This window comes from Nicotiana tabacum, chromosome 13 (assembly GCF_000715075.1).
Source record: "Nicotiana tabacum cultivar K326 chromosome 13, ASM71507v2, whole genome shotgun sequence".
Taxonomy (NCBI): domain Eukaryota; kingdom Viridiplantae; phylum Streptophyta; class Magnoliopsida; order Solanales; family Solanaceae; genus Nicotiana; species Nicotiana tabacum.
In genome coordinates this window covers 99,454,673-99,464,874 of record NC_134092.1, presented here as the reverse complement: position 1 = coordinate 99,464,874, position 10,202 = coordinate 99,454,673, and positions in this window count along the sequence as shown.

The window sequence follows — 10,202 nt, the reverse complement described above, 5'->3', positions numbered from 1 at the left end:
AAGGAAATTGGAGAGGTGGCTTATGAACTTTCTTTGACACCTAGTCTATCAGGTGTTCATCCAGTGTTCCATGTATCCATGCTCCGAAAGTATGTCGGGGATCCTTCTCATATTTTGAATTTCAGTACAGTGTAGTTGGGCGGTAATTTGACTTATGATGTTGAGCCGATGGCTATTTTAGACCGGCAGGTTTGAAAGATGAGGTCAAAGAACATAGCATCAGTGAAGGTATAATGGATAGGCCAGTCAGTCGGAGAAGCTACTTGGGAGATTAAGCAGGAGGTGCGGAGCAAATATCCACACCTATTTGAGACTCCAGGTATGATTCTAAACCTGTTCGAGGACGAACGTTTGTTTAAGAGGGGAAAAATGTAACGACCCGGTCAGTCATTTTGAGTATTATAACCACATTCCCCCATTTATTGCTCAAGTTATGCTTTACAGTTGTTTTATGATTTATCGGGTTAGTTAGTTCGGATCCGGAAGGATTTTGGAGTGGAATGAGATACTTAGTCTCATAATTGGAAACTAAAGTTGAAAAAGTTGACTGGATGTTGACTTATGTGTAAATACCTCGGATTTGAATTCTGATGAATCCAATAGCTATGTATGGTAATTTTGGACTCAGAAGCGTGTCCGGAAAATTATTTGGAGGTCCATAGTGGAATTAGGCTTGAAATGGCGAAAGTCAAATTTTAAGGAAGTTTGATCGGGGGGATGACTTTTTGATATCGGGGTCGGAATTCGATTATGGAAATTTGAATATGTTCGTTATGTCATTTATGACTTGTGTGCAAAATTTGAGGTCAATCGGACGTGATTTGATAGGTTCCGACGTCGTTTGTAGAAATTGGAAGTGTTAAAGTTCATTAGGCTTGAATCTATGTGTGATTCGTGCTTTTAACGTTGTTTGATGTGATTTGAAGACTCTACTAAGTTCATATGATGCTTTAGGACTTGTTGGTATATATTTGGTTGAGGTCCCGGGGGCCTCAGGTGAGTTTCAGGTGGTTAACGAATCAAATTCGGACTTAGAAGAAAAGATGAAATTTCTACCTTCTGGTGCAATCGCTCATGTGGAATTTGGCTTGCAGATGTGAGCATGCAGAAGCGCAATGGGCATCGCAGGTGCGCAAGGTCTGCAGAAGCGGACGAAAACTCGCGAAGTGAGTCCGCAGAAGTGACTCAAAAGTTGCAGAAGCGGGGGGGAGGGGAGTTGGGCAAGGTCCGCAGAAGCGTGTCCGCAGATGCGGACGAAGCCCCGCAGAAGCGCAATTAGCCGTAGAAGCGGCTTGATGAGCCGCAGGTGTGAAAGCACTGGGCAGTGTACAAAATAGAAGGGTCCGAGAAATTTTGTCATTTTTGACATTTCCAAAAGCGGGTGAGGTGATCTTTGAGCAAGAAATCATGAGAAATCTTGAAGTAAGTCACTTGTGATCATTTCTACTCCATAATATTGAATTATCATCGAATAAGCCGACTAGATTACATGTTTTTGAGTTGTAAATCGGGGATTTGAACCTATGGATTTCAAAATGAGAATTTGAGATTTGGAGGCCGAGTTGAGGTCGGATTTTGGTAAAATTGGTATGGTTAGACTCGTGGTTGAATGTGCTTTCGGATTTTGTAACTTTTGTTGGGTTCTGAGACGTAGGCCCCACGGGTGATTTTGAGTTAAATTTTGAATTTTGTTGGAAAATTAGTATTTTCTTATGGAATTAATACCAATAATTTTATTGACTGAATTAGATTATTTGTGGCAAGATTCGAGATGTTTGGAGGCCAATTCACGAGGCAAATGCATAGCAGAATAAAGAATTATATGGTTTGAGGTAAGTAACAGTTTTAAATCTGGTCCTAAGGGTATGATACATCATATCATCATTTTTGGCTGATTTTCATGACATCTTGAGCCCGAGAGACTGGAGAAGTTGATGACTGAGTGAGGTCGAGGGCCTAATTATGAGAATATTTTTGGGATTGAGTTGCGCGTCATAGCATGTTTCATTGTTATATACCATGATTGTCTTGATATAGCGCTTGGGCTGAAGAACCCCTCTAGAGTTTGTACATACCCCAGTGAGCGCAAGTACCTACCGAGTGCGAGCGCGAGTGTCGAGTGTCGAGTGCTGAGTGTTTGAGCGGAATGAGTGACTGTGAGGAAAGATTGACTGTGAGGTTGGAGTGAATGGGAGGACTGAGTGACTGTTACTCTAAGAGCATGCATTTATTTCATTATTGCTGCACTTCAGCTGTCATATATCACTATTTTGGAAATTTTGGAAAAACATTATTTTCTGTTTCAGTCAAATTTGATATGAAATTACTGTGGAGCTTTAAATGTTGAACTTGAAAGCATGCCTACTTTTTTTATGTTGAAAAGTACTGTATTTGGACTTAACTGAGAAGCTCGTCACTACTTTCAGTTCCTTATTTATTATTGTTACTTGCTGAGTTGATTGTATTCATACTACACACTGCACTTCGTGTGCATATCCAAGTGATCCCGGACATAGCGGGTGTTGATTCTTTCACACAGTTGATTTTCCGGAGATTCAAAGGTAGCTGCCATGTTTCACACACCTTGTCTCTTCTTCCCTACCCTTTTGTTATTGTATTTGGTCTCAAATTATTATAGACCGTGTTTTCCAGACTTATAATGTATAGATGCTCATGTACTGAGTGACACTAGGTTTTGGAAGTGTTTGTATTGGGATTTGCGAGATTTTTGGTATTATATTTAAACATCATGTTTTCAAATTTAAAGGAAATCATGGGTTATTGATGTTGTCGGCTTGCCTAGTATTTAGATAGGCGTCATCGCAACATGTAAGGATTTTTGGGTCGTGAAATTAATATACTAACAGAGTATATAGTTGTATGGGGTCGTTCCAACAATTGCCTATAACTATAAAAACTATTACATAATACACATAATCTATGTCCATCGGCACAAAAAAATTCCAGCACTGCAAATCATGTTCATATAAATAATTTCATAATGGAATTCACTTTAAAATGCAGCTAAAACAACAAAAACCTATTCAAACTACCATATGTGTCACGATCCAAAATCCCACCACAAGCGTCGTGATGGCACTTAGTCTCTAAGACTAAGTAAGCCGATCATAATAACAATTCAAGCCATTTTTTTATATAGATAATCGAAACCAACAGCGGAAATAATGATACAACCTCCCAAGACTGGTAATACTAAGTCACGAACTCTAACTGAATACATGAAATTATCTCAAAAAAATCGAATATACAATACTGTTCGAATAATAATTGACAGTACAATAAAATGGAAAGACTCCAAGGGACTGCGACGACCAAGCAGCTCTACCTTGAATCATTGCGATCATACTCTAACTCTGTCCGAGTCCGATATCTCCAATACCTGGCTCTGCACAAAAATGTACAGAAGAGTAGCATGAGTACACCACAACGATACCCAGTAAGTATCAAGCCTAACCCCAGTAGAGTAGTGACGAGTCCAGGTCAAGACACCTACAGGACATATAAACCTATACAAATGTTACATAAATCTAACAAGTAAGGAATATCAATGTAAGGCCAATAACCGAAAAGTTTCCAATTCAAATCAACAATGAGAACACATATGGTAAAGAGAAAACAATCAAGTAATTACGCAACAACATAAAGAGTACAATTGACATATGAATGTGTTCAAGTAAGGAATCATATGATAAATCAATCAATTAAATCATTTAAAATTCATGTATTTCAACATAAATTGCCCTAGGTATCATTCCTCGAAAATCTCAAATCTTGATTCACAACTTCCAATTCTTACACGTGTGGTATCTTGTGCCCACATCTTTCTGAATCACTTTTGCACGATAAATTCCTCATGCTACCATGGGTATAGTTCCCGTATCAATATCCACCAAGATGACCAATGAATAATTTAAAACACAATTAAATATAATTTCTAAATTTAATACAATGAAGCATCAAATGAGTTATTAAGCCAATTTCGGATTCATATAAGGTAAAATAGTGGAGAGGTTGTGCAAATAGAATATCCATTTAATTTAGTTTAGAAATATATGAGATCCAGTAAAATATTGTATTTATGCAAAATAAGACATTCAATCAAGTTATAACGAGATAAATATGGAATTTATTAGAGTAGAACAAAATAACAATTTTTCACGCAAATTGCGCGACAATAAGATAATGAGAAAGGTAAAGTATCAATTAGAGCAAAATATAATCACCAATTAATTAGTAAATCTCTAAATAAGATATAAGTTTTATCTTTGAAAGACACACCAGTGAAACAACTTGAAAATTCGTTCATATACCTTCGCTAAATTTGGGATCAACTTAACATATCACATAGGATGCATGACTCACACAAGAAGTTCATATTATTCCATTTTTAATATATTGGCAGTTAATTAATTATGACCAAAATACAATGAAGTGATTTAAGAAACCACAGTAACCATCCTAACATGAAATACATCATGAGAAACACAAGGGATGAGAATTGACCTTAATTTCACAATTATTTCATATATCCCTCTCAATGATAATTCATATCTATTGCGGTGTGCAACCCGATCCCTCTCAATATTAAGTCATATATGTTGTGGCGTGCAACTCGATCCATCTCAATAATAAATCATATCTGTTGCGGCGTGCAACCCGATCCCTCTCAATAATAATTCATATCTGTTGCGGCGTGTAACCCGATTCCTCTCAATAATAATTCATATTTGTTGCGGCATGTAACTGTCACGACCCAAAATCCCGCCACAGGCGTCGTGATGGTACTTAATTTCTAAGACTAGGTAAGCCGATTTTATAACAATTCAAGCCATTTTTTTATTATATATATAAACCAACAGCGGAAATAATTACAAATATAACAACCTCCAAAGACTGGTAATATTGAGTCACGAGCTCTAACTGAATACATAAAATTATCTCAAGGATCGAATACTCAATATTGTTTGATTAATAATTAACAGTACAATAAAATAAAAAGACTTCAAGGGAATGCGACGACCAAGCAGCTCTACCTTGAATCCGTGCGATCACACTTTAACTTTGTCCGATTCCGATAGCTCCAATACCTGGCTCTGCACAATAATGTACAGAAGTGTAGTATGAATACACCACGGTCAGTACCCAGTAAGTATCAAGACTAACCTCAGTGCAGTAGTGACGAGGTACAGTCGAGACACTCACTAGTCTAATAACCTGTGCAATATAGTATATAAATATAATAGGAAACAAATAACAATGATGGCAACAATAATCAACCAGTGATATACATAGCAGGGTGACAAGAACATCATAAATATTGCGCAACAAATAATGAATACAAGTACAACCAATTAATCAAGTCCTTCCAATATAAATCTTTCACCTATATGTTTTTCAAATAAAAATCTTCAGAATATAATACTTTCAAATAAATCTCTTTCAAATATAATTCATTCAAATAAATATTTTTCAAATAAATCTCTTTCGAATAAATGTCACCCTGGGACAAAGCATTTCAAAATCATAAAATAAAGGTCTCAGCCTACTTTCATATTTTCACGGCACCTCACGCCAATTTTTGTATCAAAACCGCACGGACAACTCACGTGCCAAATATCATCACCATTTAACCACAGCACCTTGTGCCCACATTTCATATCACAACTTCACGGACAATTCACGTGCCAATATCATCATTATTTACTCACAGCACATCGTGCCCACATTTCATATCATAACTGCACGGACAGTTCACGTGCCAATATCATCATTATTTACTCACGGCACCTCGTGCCCACATTTCATTTCATAATCTACCTGGCAATAACCACATGCTCCCAATTTCAATATAGATCAGACTATTATCAATTTACCAACAACAAGACAAATTGCACAAGGTATAAAAATAAACATAAAAAAAATCACAACATCACATGAAAATTACCAACGCAATAACTCCACATCATCACATATCATCCCTAACAATAGCCACTCTTATCTCTCCTATAGCCACCTTTATCACTCCTATAATAGCCTCCCTTATCCCTCCACCCTGACAATAGCCACCATTATCTCTCTTATAGCCACACTTATCACTCCTATAATAGCCTCCCTTATCCCTCCACCCTGACAATATCAATAGCCAACCTTATCGCTCTTATAGCCACCATTATCTCTCATATAGCCACCCTTATCACTCTGCCCAGACAATATCCCAACATAAATAACAACAGTGAAATGCCATCCTTATACCCACATAATATCAATAGTGAAATGCCACCCTTATATCCTCAAAATAATAACTTAAATAACATAATAATTTACACGGAATATTATCACGACAACATAACAAAATTAATTCATATCACAATTTACCCAAAGGCCACAACCAATTCCAAAGATATAACAAAATCAATTAATTTCATAACAAATAGCTCAAGGCTCCACACAATGTGTATAACACCTCAAAATAACAACATAGATGGAAAATACTCAGTATAGGGCAACACCTTCATTTATCTAAATTCTTGATAATTATATAACGCCTCGGTTTAAACTTATTTCATTAATGATTTCCATATGAAAAATCCATAATATAATTATTTACAGGAAATATCAAATCACCAAACTCAGGGAATTTACATAAATATTCAAGTAACAATCACATAAAATTGTCATATAAAACAAATTCAACAAATAAGGATTGAGGCATGGAAAATAGATGATTTAATAAATGCCAACAATTATACAATTTACTACACAATAATGCCTAATACTTTAACCCAATAAAATTTTCACATATAAGCCTGAGTACGTACTCGTCACCTCGCGTACAAGGCTTTTCACATTTCATAAATGGCACATAAGACTCGATGCCTAAGGGATAATTCCCCCACTCAAGGTTAGGCAAGATACTTACCTTTTTGAAGTTATGTCGATATTCCAAAATCGCCTTCTTGCTTGAATTGACCTCTGGACCGCTAAAATCTAACCAAATTAATTGAATAACTTCCTTAGAATTCATCAAAAAAAATTCTGGATAATAAAACGTCGACTTAAAAATTTATTCTAAAAAGTCAACAAAAGTCAATGCGGGGATCGCCTCTCGAAACCCGACATAATTTCCATGAAATTCGAACACCCAATCCGATACGAGTTCAACCATACTAATTTTATCCAAATCCGACTCTCAATCGGTATTCAAATCCCAAAACTTCGTTTTTATGAAATTTTTAAAATTTCCCCAAATTTTCATCTCAAAATACTGATTAAATGATGAAAGCAATGATATATTCATGCATGTTAATCAAATCTGAGTTAGAATCACTTACCCCGATGAATTTCTTGAAAATCCCACGAAATATCGCCACAAACCGAGCTCCCAAAGTCCAAAAAAAAAAATAATACCCTAACCCTCGGCTGTATAGTACCATGTCTGATCTCCCAATGTGCGGGCCGCACATTTTCATATGCTGCCGCATATTTTCAAGTTCTACGACCGCACAATTTTGAGTGCGGCCGCACTTTACTGCGACAGCTTACCAAGCTTCAGTAAAATACCCATAACTTTCTGTACAAATTTCCAAATGATTCATGCTATACCTTTCTAGGAACTAGATTCATAGGGCTACAACTTTTGGTTTTGAATCATCTCCAAATTCATTGTGAATTAAAAGATATAAGCCTCCGAATTCGGACCATCGAACCTGCAGAACCCCTGATGTGCGGCCGCACACAAAATTGTGCGGTCCGCACTTTTCCTCTGGAGTGCGGCCGCACACAAAATTGTGCGGTCCGCACTTGTCCTCTACGGTCCACACTTTTCCTCTGAAGTTCAGCCGCACTCAAAATTGTGTTGTCCATACTTTTTCTTTGCGGTCCGCACTTTTTCAAAAGTTCCAGAACAACATTAAAGTACCGAAATGCCCGGACATCGCTCAAAACTCACCCCGAAACTCACTGAGCCACTCGGTATCCCTTTCAAATATACCAACAAGTTCCATAATATAACATGGACCTACTCGAGGCCTCAAACAATATCAAAATGATGAATTGCACCTCAAATCAAAATCTATGAACTTTAACCTTTTAAATTCTATATCTTGTGCCGAAACACATCAAATCAATTCGGAATGACTTCAAATTTTGCACACAAGTCATAAATGACATAACGGAGCTATAAAAAATTTCAAAACTGGATTCTGACCCTGATATCAAAATGTCAACTCCCCGGTCAAACTTCCCGAAAATATTTTTATAAATTAATTACAATTCATAGAAAATAATTCTAGATAATAATACGTCGATTTTCAATTTTATTCTAAAAGTCAACCGAAAGTCAACGTGGGGCCCGCCTCTCGGAATCCGACATAATTTTTACGAAATCCGAATGCCCATTACGATACGAGTTCAACCATACCAATTTTTTAAAATTTCGATAATGAATCAACCTCCAAATCTTAAATTTTTATTTTTGAAAATTTTTACAAATTTCTTCAATTTCTTCTATTTGATTCACTAATAATTGATGAAAATAATCATGGAATTGTAAGGTATAATCACTTTTGGATATAGAGCACTTACCTCAATCCATATGGTAAAAATCATCTCAGAAATCACTTCAATCCGAGCTCCATAACTCCAAATATGTTAAAATGGCCGAAACCCCAAAATATAGCTTCTGCCCAGGTAGGTCGCATCTTTAAAATGCGACCTACTTCTTCAACTTATTTCCAACCAGAAATTGCAGTGAAAACTGCAGCACCATGCTTCAGTAATCAATCATAACTTTCTATACATATGTCCAAATGACGAATAGTTTAACTCTATGGAAACTAGACACCAAGGGATACAACTTTCATGCTTTGATCATCTCCCAATTCCTTATTGATTGCGATATATAAACTCCCAAAGTCAGCTATGTGCAACAGAAATTTCTGGCGATCCACACTGCTGTAGCCAAAATCTGCAATACCAACCTTAAGTCAATCGATCATAACTTTCTTTACAATTGCCCAAATGATGAATGGTTTATCATTCTTGAAACTAGAATCAAAGGGCTACAACTTTTGAGTTTTAATAATTTTCATATTCTTTATAGATTTTGAGATATAAGCCTCCAAAGTCAGCTATATGCATAAGCAATTCCGCACACTGCTGTCAAAATCCAGCAGTTAAAAAAGATTTGAAACCACTCTGAAATTCACTCGAGCCCCTCGGGACCCCATCCGAGCACACCAACAAGTCTCAAAACATATTATGGACTTAGTCGAGGCCTCAAATTACATCAAACAATGCTAAAAACACGAATCACACCCCAATTCAAGCTTAATAAAAACTAACAAATTCCATATTCTACATTCGATGCCGAAACCTATCAAATCAATCCGGAATTACCCCAAATTTTGTATGCAAGTCATAAATGACATAATGGAGCTATTCCAATTTTCAGAATTAAATTTCGACCCTGATATCAATAAAGTCAACTCCCGGTCAAACTTTATAAAAATCTTTCATTTTCCAACTTTCTCCATTTCAAACCAAAATCAATTACGGACTTTCAAATAAATATCCGGACACACTCCTAAGTCTAAAATCACCATACGAAACTATTGACATCATTAAAATTTTATTCCAGAGTCGTTTGCTCAAAAGTCAAACTCCGGTCAACTCTTTTCATTTAAGCTTCAAAAATAAGAATTGTTCTTTCAATTTAGTCTCATATCATCCGAAAACCAAACTCAACCATACACGCAAGTCATAATGCACATTACAAAGTTGTTCGGGACCTTAAGTTGCTGAAGGGGACGCCAATTCTCAAAACGACAAGTCGGGTCGTTACAATATGATACCAATATGGCATATAACTATACTAACATGGTATACAATTTTACTTGTTAATTTCCGGTAACTATATGACTATACTACTATTACATAACACATGCATATAGAGAAAAATAAAAAAATAGTGTACCGCATATTAATATAATAAAGTATTTCAAGATATTGTACTATATTACTATTATTAAAACAAAATCAAATAGTGTACTAATTAAATACAGCTAATACAACCAAAAAATGATTCAACTAGCATATGATACCAATATAGTATATAGCTACACTAATAGGGTATGTAGTTGTACGGGGTCGTTCCAACAACTGCATATAACTATAAAAATTAT